The 13,234-nt window shown below is 37.5% G+C and overlaps 1 pseudogene; it reads right to left on the bottom strand.

Annotated features, from left to right (window-relative positions):
• Nucleotides 1-869: 869 nt before the first annotated feature.
• Nucleotides 870-12,629, bottom strand: LOC119800679 (annotated as a pseudogene).
• Between the last annotated feature and the right edge of the window lie 605 nt (nucleotides 12,630-13,234).

Below are 13,234 nucleotides of genomic sequence, written 5' to 3'. Positions count from 1 at the left end.
CTATAATCACAGCGCTCGGGAAATGGAGACTAGAGGATCCTTGGGTCTAGCTGACCAACCACCTATGAGGCCCAGATCGTGATGAGAGATCTTGTCTCAAAAAGAAGATTTAAAAAGAAAAAAGATGGGTAGCTCCTGAAGATCACCCAAGGCACCAACATATACACGACATGCCTACACACACATTATACACAACATGCATACACACATTTACATACACATACGTATCATACCTTATACACAACATGCCTACATACACATTAGACACAACATGCCTATACACATGTATACATACACATTATACACAACATGCATACACACACGTATACACAAACATTAAAGGTTTAACTCCTTAAAGGTGGAGTGACTGCTTGTGTGTTTCTAATTAATTATCAATCTCAACTCTCACGTATTATTTATTTTACAGAACCGTGACACACATCAGTCCATAATAACTGGTGGTTATAAATATCTGGAGTTCATGGTGGCTAGTGCATTTTACACTGGGCAGGGAAGTGTGGGGGGGGGATCAAGTTGGCATGAATAATGAGAAATTAATTCCAGGAAGCATCCGATATAAGTTGTTGGGGCGTCTAAGATCTGAGTTTTCTTTCCAGCCTGGAGTTGCTCTCTGCCAGCTTTCTGAAACAGGGCTACTGTGCCACAGGGATACGCTATGTTTGTTGGTTCTTACAATACAGGTCTATCCAGATAAATGGCTCTTAATTTGAAATTTTCCCAGTTTATTAATACCATATGTGTATTTTATAACTCTCCCCAACCATCTCTTTATCTAAAACCACATTCATTTTCCAAATTTCCCCTGTAAGAATCTCTTGTGTGAATTTCTTGAATGAACCCAGGAATTGTCATTGATCTAGCGTCTGTATGAAGCTCTGAGAGCTAATGGTGCCCACAATGTCTTCTGCTACTTTTGCGTCCTTCTCCCCACTCTCCGGTGACAGAAGAACAAGGTGAAAGCAACTGGCTATGGAGACATGAGTGAATTGAGCTTTGGTAGGATCTTTGGGGGAGAGAGCTGGGGAATAGTTGGAAGACAGAATCATGAGGACCGTGGGATGGTTCAGAAGTGAGACTAGATAAATAGGAATATTCAAAGATGGCACTCTGGGTTTATGGCGTCTATGAGTGGGAAAATAGTTTGGTTGTTTGCTGAATGAGAGAGAATGACAGGGTGATCAGCTTAAAGGCAGGAAGAAAAAATGCTTTAATCACGCTCAGCACTCGGCAGAACTTGAGTTGACACCAAATATGAAGGTAGCACCTTGCCTGTATTTTGCCACAGACACCCACTGTGGATTAATAAAATAGTCTCTGTTTCACTATATACTAGAGCTTTGGTTAATGCGTTTATCCATTATAACTCTCATGGGTTGAATAGAGATAATAACTCCCAACTTTATCATTATTATTTTTTTAAATATAGGATCACGATAGGAGCTGAAAGTAGAACTTAGCTAGAGGAGTACTGGTCTTGCATGTAGGAGGCCCTGGACTTGACTTCTAGCCCGGCCTGCAAAACATAGAAAGTGTTTAGGATGGATAACAGCAAGTATGCACTAAGCTTTCAATTAGCAATGTCCACTTACATTCATCCCCTCAGGGAATTTGTATCTGATACAGGACAGCTGGAAAAAATAAACAGATGGGAATAATTATTAATAGTAGGAGCTCATTTTTAAAGTAATTGTTGGTGGAGCCTCTGTCGACACAGAACACATAACTGCATTTGATTTTGTGGGAACACAAAAACCTCTCCAAGCGAGTATAGAGCTCTCCAAGTGAGAACCTGGTATGAACCCCGTCATACTCTCTGTAGCCCAATCTGTATACACCTTTCTTTGCTTCTTCCCCAATCTAGATAGATCAGTGGCAGAGGATGTATTAAGAAAGAATCAATGCAAGAAAAACCAAGAACTGACTTCCTCCAGCCTACTTAGTTAAACTTTAATATTATGTGTAAGGGCAAATCATACAGTTAACATAATTTTATGCACAGCACATGTGCATATGCAAAAACATGTAAATCATATCACTCTAAATGCAAATATATGCATGGTCTTTTTTGTTATCTATGCCACTTAGATATGACCCTCAGGATAACCTTAATAGAAACCACTACCCTAGGTGCCACATTTTAACTGAATCACTGATCCAAGATTTTTTTTTTTTCAAGAAATTTGAGAATGAAAAAGCAACCTGTTTTACAGTTTATATCTGTGTGATTTTAACCACCTGGTATAATTCTATATATTGTGTTCTGTTTACTGGCTTTGCTCTATTTGTTAGGTTTTTTTTTATGTGTACATATTTTCTTTCCCATCACCCACCACTCCAGATTTCAAGTTCCTTCAAAGAAGGTGTGGTGATTTATATGAGATGATTCCCCCACCCCAGGCTTGGACCTTTGACACCCCAATTGGTGGCTGTTTGAGAAGGATTTGTAGTTTACAGTTTGTTGGAAGAGTTGCATCACTTGGGGTGGACTTGAGGTTCCAAAGCCTACCCTGTCCCCTCTACACTCTATTTCCTGCTTATGGTTTGAGACGTGAACTCCCAGTCACTCCATGTTTCTGTGTCTTTGCTCTGCAGTCATAGACTCTAATTCTCTGGAATTAAATAATAATCATAATAATATTTATATATATTTATATATATAAATAATATTTATATATAATAATTATTATATAAATTAAATAATAATCCCAATTAAATACTTACCTTTATAAGTTACCTTTCTCATAGTGTTTTATCACAATAGGAAAGTAATTAATGTGTTATATGAACTATAATATATTATATGTATTCTAAATATATAATCACTATTTTTCTTTGCAATGCTGCCAACCACATCTTCATAAACCTAGCTATTTCTAGAATTCTAGTTCAGGTTGTATGGCTCCAAAGGTCTCCATAAACCAGATCCAGAAATTCTTGTCTGAGAGGCTTAGAAACTGCAAGGATATTAATGGTGGTAAAACAGAGAATTTATTTCAATGTGGCCTAAACTGAGATGCATAAGGGACTAAAGTCCTATGCGTGGTCTTCAGTATACTAACAGTAACTCCAAGATTATATAAGGGACAAACATGGGACATTGACTGAGGAGCATATGCAGTTGAACAATGGAACAGAACTGGGACACTTATTATCGCAGGGTGAATTGTATGGTGTACCTCGGGCACAGGAGAAGTCACTATTAAGTCACAGAGGTAGCTCAGTTTTCCACTCTGGTACGTTTGCCTGGAAGGTTCCCTGTTCCTGGGATCTGAGATAAGCTGAGGGAAAATCACTCACAGAGGGAGCAGGCCATCAGAAAATCAGTCAGTAAAGATAGCAACTTGTAGAGAGAATGAGCCGCCACACGAATTAGCATCATTGAAACTGTTCCTCGCCTGCCTTTCCATTCTCTCTTCCATGGTTCTCTCTTCTGTTGGACTATGTTTGCCTGTACTCTTTGGCTCAGCACAGTCAGGGATGCTCTGCCTTGCAGGCCTGGTCTCCTGAACTGCGCATCCTGTATCCTTCCTCCAGATCTTCCCGTCTCTTATTGCAAATTATTCATCCATCATTTTTCATCGTCTATTTTGGATTCTACTAACATATATAGTTTCTATATGACAAAATCATTCAGACACTTAAAGAGTTTTTAGATTTAGACATGGACGTCTCCCTTTAGAGACATTGTTTCATTCTACATGAGATAAAATGACCTACCTTCTCCTCAGACACAACCTAACTACAAAGATCATTAGAACTCTTCCTATTTGTCTCATTCTGTGTTAGGATGAGCTCCAGGCCCGTAGACAATTTAAAAATTGACAAACTAAGTGCCCTGTACGGTGGACCCTCAAGTTACTTCTAGATTATTGCCACTCTTACTTCTTTCTTTTTCCTTTTCCTTTTCTTTCTTTCTATTGTTTCCAAAGTCTTCGTTTCATTTCATCTAAGCACTCCTCATTCTTAAGTTCAAGTTTACTGACTTCATTCCCACGCACCTGCTCACATCCCAGATCCGTCTGCACTCAATTTTTCAAAGGTTTTCATTGGGCTTAAGGGTATACTTCTTGCTCAAATAGCTTCTAAGTTCCATGGGGAAATGAGCGGTTCATTGTTACCTTGTCAGCATAAATCTATAGAGAACCACTTGGGGCCCTGTGGATGCTTTTTAGGGAAATAGCTCTTTTAAGGAATAGCTCCATAACAGGTGCCAGGGAGGATGCCTGAAGTCTTTGTTCTTACAAAAATAAAGTCAAGATAACTTTGAAGCAAGGTTTTTTTTTTTTCTTAAGAGAACAGGAAAGTTAAATACCTGTTTATTGCTACTTTTTGTTTGCTTGTCTGTTAGGGTAGGTTTTGCTTTGTTTGTCTTTTTCCTATACAGTGGAGCAGAAAACCTTTTCCTGTAAAGAGCTGGATATCAACAACGTATACTTTGCTGTTCACTTAGTCTCTGTCCCCACTGCTCAATTCTGCCAATGCTGTGCAAGAACATTTACATGCAGTATCAACAAGACTGGGCATGGCTGTGCCAAAACACAAGAAGAGAAGGGTGAGTGAGAAAAGGCAGGGAGTGAAGAAAGAGGCAAAGAACCTTTGTTCTCTCATCCGGCAGAAAGCTCCCGGTGTGGTAATGCTTTGATCACCAAAAGTGATCCCTTGTTTTCAGTGTGTATATCCAAGGCAACATGAAGGGATGAAAGCCAGAGTGCTGAGCTCACGTCCCACAGCATCAGCAGGTACCCATCTACCCATCTATCCCTTCATTCTTAGATTGAGTCTGCCTTTGACCCACTTCATTGTAATAATAGTACCTGCAGAGAAAAAAACAAACAGATAACACATCCTAATCTAGAAGAGAGGATTCTAATGCATATTTTTCTTGTTAGCATCATTTGTAAATTTTAAATCATCAATAAGATATCAGCTTAATGAAATAATTACCTGAGACAACATAATGATTAATAGTGATTATCTGCTTCCCAGGGCCCAGAATCACCTAGGAGACAAACCTTACATGTTGGGGGATTACCTAGGTTACGCTAACTGAGCGGGAAGGCCCACCCACAACGAGAGAAGGACCACTCCATGGGCTGAGCTCCTGGACTGACAAGGCACCAACAGTAGCATCTATCTCCTTGTGTTTTCTACGTGGCCAGGACTCCCCACCATGATGGAAAACATGCTGGAACCGTGAGCCACAGTAAACGTTTACTCTGTGACTTTTATTGGGTGTTCTGTCTTAGCAATGAGGCAAGGACTAATACAGTTAGCAAAACACAGAACGTGACCCAACACTGCAGTTTAAGAAAATTAGTGACATATTGTGGCATGAAAACCCTTAGCCTTGTTTCTTCCTTGTCCCCAGATGCTGCTTAAAATACCCCACTGTTCAGCGGCAGGGCCTTGCTATATCTCAGATAATAAAATCAAAGGGCTAAAGTGAGCTTTTCTTGTATTTAAGAAAAGGTCTGTTCATTTTTATTAATTTCTAATCTTATGAAAATATACACAATACATAAAGAAGATAGTTAAGACTACATTTATAATAAGATACAAATATAACAATTTTAATGTTTCAATATTATGCACATATATGGGTATATATAGTTTTGCCTTTATGCATCTATGTAAAATCTAGGATTCATATGTGATGGAGGATTCTCATTGGCTAATAAACAAACTGCCTTGGCTTTTTGATAGGGCAAGATTTAGATAGGTGAAGTAGACAGAACAGGAAAAAGGAAGTGAGGTAGATGGCTCAGACAATTGCCCCGCCTCTCCTCTCTGGGACAGACTGCCGTGCCTCTCCTCAGGGAGAGAGTCGCCATGAAGCCAGCCACCAGGTCAGATGTGCTGAATCTTTCCCGGTAAGACACCACTTTGTGGTGCTACACAGATTATTAGAAATGGGTTAAAGTAAGATGTAAAGAATTAGACAATAAGAGGCTGGAACTAATGGGCCAGGCAGTGTTTAAAAGAATACAATTTGTGTGTTGTTATTTTGGGTTTTAAGCTAGCCGTGCAGGAGCCAGGCAGCCATGCAGGAGCCGGGCGGAATGAAAAGCAGGCCTGCCCACAGCTCCCACTACACATATGTAAAAGAAAAAATATGTTATCTGTCTTTCTGAGTACAATTTATTTTATTTAATCTGATTTTCCCCAGTTGCGTCCCTTTTAAGCAAAAGACATGATTTCATTCTTCTTTGAGGATGTGCAAAATACCCTTCTATATGTAATGCTTCCTTTCCTTGGCTCATTTCTCTGCTGACGGACACATAGGCTGATCCCATGACATAGCTATTGTGAATGGTGCTGCAATAATCATGGATGAGAATGTGTCTCTATGGTCACTTGAATTGCAGTCCTTTTGGGTTTGCAGGACTGTATAGTTGGGAGCCACCTAGTCAATCCTATTTTTAGTTTTTTGAGTAGTCTCCATAAGGTTTGGGTTTTTTAGTTTTGTTTTTATATCTTTGTCAAAAATTAGGTCTTGAAACCTAGGCTTATAGGGCTTCACAGAGACTAACCATCAATCAGGGAGCCTGTCTGGTACTGACCTAGACCCTCTGTTTACAAGTTACAGTTGTGTAGCTTGGTCTTTTTCTTTTTTTTTTTTTAGTACTCCTAACAGTAGAAGCAGGGTCTTCAGCTCTATTGCCTGCTCCTGGGACCCTTTCCTCCTACTCAGGAGTGTGATGTTCAATATCCTTGAATTTAAGTAGTTTTTACAGTTTTTCTCTCAGTTGTTTTCTGGGTTTTTGTATTTCTATTAGAAAATAATTGACTGGACTGCTAAAGTTGGAATGGAAGATTGCATAGATGATTGTGAGGTCAATTTGTTTTGTCGTCACTTCTGGTTAATTCTAGTTTGAAATAACTGTACCTATTCTTTTCTTTGGAATGCCACTTTTTATTCTGTCACCCTAAGGCTCTGTTTGTCTTTCCTTGTAAGGTGCCTTTCTTGCAGGCAACAAATAGATTCTCTTCATTTTTAATCTAGTCTACCAACTTGTGCATTTTTATTAGAAATTTGAGACTATTATCATTTAGAGTTATTGAAGGTATGTAACCACTCTCTTGTTATCTCTAATGTTTGGTATTTTTCTGATCCTCACTTTCTTACTTTTCTTTTGTGTTTTTTTTTCCTTTTCTGCAGCCTCATGGATCTGTATATCATTACTTTTGTTGTTGGTAAGTTTTAAAATAATAGCACATCTTCAGTTCATTTAGAAATCAGTATCCAAAGTAAAAAAAAATTCTCTGTTGTCCTTGGCCTCCCTCCCATCCCCTGAGAGTCACCTCTTTTATTCACAAAGAAGTCAGTCCTCTCTTGCCTAGATAGATTCTCTGTGAAATCAAATGGATTTTCTCCTCTGAAAACTCTGTTAAAACCCAGATCCAGTAGAAGCAAGTCTGTCACAAATTCAGTGTACTGCTTCATTAAAGAGTAATTCATCCCAGGGAGCTCCCCAGCAAAGGCATCCAAGAGGAACCTCTGTTCCATTCGAACAGCACTGGTAATTATTCCTTTTACTCTCTGCTCTGATGTTTTGTGTACCAGGTGTTTGGACATCAGGCAGCTAAAGCCACAGTGCAAACCGTAGTCTGTGCTAATAAGCTCTTTGGAAAATCAGTGCCTGGGCATCAGTCCTTGTTTCTTGAGCCAGAACACTGATTGATATGAAAGAACCAGAAAAGAAGATTCCTTCCACAGTGGCAAGGGCAACAACATGTTCTCCACAGCCTAATCTTCAATTGCTTGCTAGCTGTTCTTGTTCTTTCATGTCCCCCAACCTAGTACAGTCTATCTTCTTCTCACACAGGGCTCCATTTAAATGGCATTGAGGAGAAATTCCTGTTCTTTAGAGTCTACATTGTGTTTGTGATGAGGCTATACCTTTCTGAAAGTATGTTTTCTATGGTAGATTGGAAGGCATCGAAATAGTAAGTTTTTTATATTTTAACTTCTTGTATAAATTCCCTCACCCAATTTTTATTTATTCTACCATCACTGACTGCAAAGAAAACCAGAACATGAGATATATAAAAAAAAATTGTCTCATAGTACAGATAATTTTCTATTAAATATTTTTTTTTCAAAATTGCTGAGGTGGCTCTTGTGTAATAGTGAATAGAACATTATTTGGGGTCAATAAAACTAAAAATCAGTGTTACCTCAGACCTGAAATACAAAAAGAACCATGTGTAAGAGAGTCAATAACAGTAGAAGGTTCATTCAATCTTGGTGATTTGCAAAAAGGCATCAATAACTTTTAGGGTGTGAACTGAACTGAACAAAGTAACATAACATGGCAGGAGCACATAGCAGAGAAAGCGGCTCACACAATGACAGCAGGAAAACAGAAATAGAACGAGAAAGAGACCAGGGCCCACCGTTCTTTTTCGACACACACCCTAAGACCTAAAATCTCCTTCTACGCTCTCTTTTATGTCTCATCATGTGACAGTGACAGACTGAGGCCCAAACATCTGAGCCTGGGGGAACATCCTACACATAAATGGTATCAGAAATCTACTCTTCTCCCTGTGACTACTTGGAGATGAAGACCCAGAAAGAAATATAGTTAAATAAGACCACAAGACAAAGATGCTATAAGAGGAAGAGATGTCTTAAGTGTTGGGGTATAGCTATGTACTTCAATTTGAAGCATTTCTTCCCAAAGGGAAGAGAGAGACAAGACTCAGAAAGTAAACACAACTCCAAAGTCTCAGAAAGTTCCTGAAACTCATGAGGCTCACAAGGCCCCTTCCCAAGATTATAAAAGCAGTCACAATTTCTGAAGAAAGGAAAGTCCCCAGCCAAGCTACCTGAACAGTCATGCAGAGAGCTACAAAATATAGTTTCCATGAGTTATCACTCCTGGTGGGGTGGTCTTGCCATGGTGCTGCTGCCCTTGAGTCATTCATGGTTCTAGAATAAGCCTTCAGCTATATTCTTACAGGTAACCCCAACAAACTCAGTAAGTCCTAGGCTAGAATCATTTCTTTGGTCTGTTCCTAATGCCATATCTGGGGTAAAGAGACATTTGCTAATATTTAGCAAGAAAAGTTAAACAACGAATGCATAATGAAAATGTCACAGGAGTATAGGACAAAAAGGACAGTAGTATCTGAAAACTAGGAAGAGAAGTGCTACCAGCTCCTTGCTTTGGGACTTCTGGCCCCTGAACTGTGAGGCATATCATTTTTTCTACCTGTCCGACAATATTTTGCTTTGGCTGTGAGAGTGGACTAATCTCTGTTCTCCCTTGCTTTCTTTCTTCCTTCCTGTTTTCTATCCTTCCTTCATTTTCTTAAAAAAAGAAACACTATTCTTGTGTAGACATTTATTTATTCTCTTTGATCTCTCCTTTTCCACTTCCTTCCTTTCCTCTAAAAGAAACAACTTTGTTTGTTTTTATATTGGGGGGAAATATTTGTATGTGTTTCTTTGAAACAATTAATTGTATGCTTGTGTTTTTTGTTAACATAAATGCTATTGTGTGTTAAAAATTTCATTCTGTCATGCTTTTTATCAGTCCACATAAGATTTTTTATACCTATTTGGATTAACGAGATTCTCTGTCCACATAATAGACTTGAGTGATATGCCTGTCTGTAGCATGCAGCCATAACCCTCATGAAAACCTTCCTCCAGCAAATGATAACTGGGCTGTCTTCAGCCTCCCTCCACTATGAAAAACAATGATTTAAGAACTAGTTGCATTCATTTTCAACTACAGTTTGTATAGAGTGGAATCTCAGTAATAATAGATAGTTTCATCTTTGTTAGTTATTAGCAGAATGCTTCACAAGTGTGACATTCTTCCATAATCCTAGCCAAGCCAACATAATCTCTCCCTCCACCAGCATTTATTAGGTACTGTTTTATGTATCTGACAGGTCTTTGGGGACATTTTGTTGTTACTTTAATTTGCATTTATCTAATTACTAATGATTTTGAGCATATCTATGTAAGTTTATTTGTCCTTTGAGTTTCTTCTTCTATGAATTTCCTTTACATATATCTTTGGACCATTGTTCTCCTGGGATTCATACCCATGTTTCATTTATTTGTATGAGACTCATGTATATTCTAGAAATGGGTCTCAATGGTACTCAATATTGAATAAAAATCTTCAATGTATTGTGATCAGTTACAGTAATGACTGTACTACCTCCTGATTCTATGGTGATGTGCTTTTCCACAATTAGAAGACTATTCTTGTTATTTTTGATTAGTGTTATGGTTTTAACATTTAGATACATAGCCATCTGGAGTCCTCTTTATAGCATTATCTGTTTTATTTTGATGTAATGTAATAAAATGTTTTCTCTAATAATACATGTGAAATAAATTGTCTGCTTTCCATAATATCTTGGACCCTTTCACTATTTATCAACTGTTCAAGTACATATGTGATCAAACATATATGTGGACATATGTATCCTTTTAAGAAATCTCTAGACTTCTACTGGTATATTTTTATATCAGATTATATAATTCTAGATATAGCTTATGACAATATCTAATAAAATAATTAGCTTCTAAGAGTCTTTAAAGTAAAATTTACTTCCCATCAATACTCAAATTTTTAATTGATTTGAGTAAACTTCTTTCTGATTAAGATTAAGGAATTATCAAGATTTTGTTTCTAAAATGACTTATGTTTCATTTATATTACAATTCAGATTATTGTTAATGTATTAAAATATCATTACTTTTATGTGTTGAGTTGATTTTATATTTGGCTTTCATTGAATTTTATTTTCTCATATATAGGGAATTTTATATTCCAGGCATGGTGGCTATACCTGTACTCCCAGCATGGGGGAGTTTACCATGGATTCAAGGGCAGCCTGGGCAATATCCTGAACTCTAGGTCATCCTGAAATCTAGGTCAACAGAATAAGATTAAGAAGAAGAAAAAGAAGGGAATATGAAAGGAAGGAAGGAAGGAAAGAAGGAAGGGAGGGAGGGAGAAAGGAAGGAAATGAGGAAGGAAGAAAGGAAAAAATCGCATGTCCAAATGCTCTTGGTTTTAATGGCTTTCCCAGGCTAAGAACTTAAGTCATATGTAAATTGCTCACTTGTGCTGCCTATGTATCGGAATTCTTTTTCTGGGCTAGAGTTACTGTTCCACATGGAATTACAGACCGTTTCAAAGGACATGTTTGTGTTCGTTGTCCCATAGGAATGGTTCAGAAACTTATTAAGTATGATCTATATTTTTAGTCAGAGTATTGAGCTAGATTAATTGTCTGAGATGTTATTATGGAATAAATAGAATCTGGGCAATGTCAAATGTGTTTTTATCATTCATGTGCCACAGCAGTCTTCCTCGTTTCACGTCTTAATTTCACTGATATTCTAATGGATTTCCTGTTATTGGAGCAACCTTTTATTTCAGAAACTTAATTTAATATGACTTAGTGAAGTTCAATGTAACTAATAAACTCAATTTATTGATATATATGTATTATATTTAGAACCTCCTACAATTTTGATGAGAAGTTTTACTTTTATATTTTATTAGGGTGGTTATGTAAATGAATCAATAAGTTAAATTACATCTTAAAGTATTTCAGGATTTTAATCATAAAAACATTCAAACTTGATTTATTTCTGGAAATACTATTGACCACTTTCAAAATTTTAATGAAATAAGTTCTCCATTCATTAAGCAATTTATTAAATAGTATTTTAATCCCATAGTTACACACTACCAGATTCTCACATGTAGGTCCTAAATCATACCTTAGGTTTGTTTGATAAAATATTCTTTTTTAAAATTTATTTACTTTTATTTATGTGTATTGCTGTTTTGCGTGCAGGTAAGTCTTGTGAGAGTGTCACATCTTGAAGTTATAGACAGTTGTTAGCTGCTATTTGGGTGCTGGGATTTGAACTCCAGACCTTTGAAAGAACAGTCAGTGCCCTGAACCACTAAACGATCTCCCCAGCTCTGATGAAATTTTCTAATTCCTGTGGTGGTTTGATTAAGAATGTTCCCAGGGGCTCATGTGTTTGAATATTTGGTTGCCAGTTGGTGGAATTGTTTGGAAAAATTACGAGGTGTGGCCTCTTGGAGAAAGTGTGTTTCTAGATGTAAGCCTTGAAGTTTTAAAAAACCCAAAGCATCTCCAGTGTTCTCTCTGTCTTCAGTTAAGTACGAAGATGTGTGCTCTCGGCTGTTCCTGTCACTGTGCCTTTGCTCCTCCATCATGGACTAACCCTCTGAAACAACAAGATTGATTAAACATTCTCTCTTTTTTATTGTTTTTATTGAGCTATGCATTTTTCTCTACTTGCCTCTCTCTTCCCCCCTTCTACCCTCTCCTGTGACCCCCTTCCACACACACACATCCCAATTTACTCAGGAGGTCTTGTCTTTTTCTCCTTACTATGTAGATCCATGTATGTCTCTCTTAGGGTCCTCTTTGTTGTCTACGTTCTCTGGAATTGTAGACTGTAGGCTGATTTTTCTTTGCTTTATGCCTAAAAGTCACTTATGAGTGAGTACATATTACGTTTGTCTTTCTGGGTCTGGGTTACCTCATTTGATATGGTTTTATTCTAGATTCATCTACTTACCTGCAAACATTATGTTTTTTTTACCGCTGAGTAGTATTTCATTGTGTAAATGTCCCACATTTTCATTATTCATTCTTTGGTTGAGGGGCATCTAGGTTATCTCCCATTTCCAGCTACTATAAATAATGCTGCTATGAACATAGTTGAGCACATGTCCTCGTGGTATGATTGAGCATCCTTTGGGTATATACCCAAAAGTAGTGTTGTTGGGTCTTGAGGTAGATTTAAACATTTTCTTTTTAAAGATGTCTTGGACCTCGTGTCTTATCACACCAATACAAAAGAAACCAGTACAGGTGCCTTTGGTAAGTTCTTCTCTTGTTCGATAATCTCTACCACCTTTCTGATTTGAAAATTTGGAGAGGTTTCTTTATGTAAATACTTATTTAATTTTTAAGAACCAGCCCTGTATTTGTGTTCCTCTTCTCCAAATTGTGCTCCACATTTACTGTCTTCAGTTTCTACTTCCTTAATTTCTTTCTCTTCATTTTTATAGTTTTTTGTGTTTTGTGAATTAAATATTTAGATCAAATTTTTTATTCATTATTACTTACTAATGAATGAATTGAAACTGGTAGGTGCCTATAATTGCAGTTCTGACTGGATCCCGTGTTT

Source organism: Arvicola amphibius, chromosome 14, assembly GCF_903992535.2.
Source record: "Arvicola amphibius chromosome 14, mArvAmp1.2, whole genome shotgun sequence".
Classification (NCBI taxonomy): Eukaryota; Metazoa; Chordata; class Mammalia; order Rodentia; family Cricetidae; genus Arvicola; species Arvicola amphibius.
Note: the sequence above shows the minus strand (reverse complement) of the source record. Positions and strands in the feature narration are given on the sequence as shown.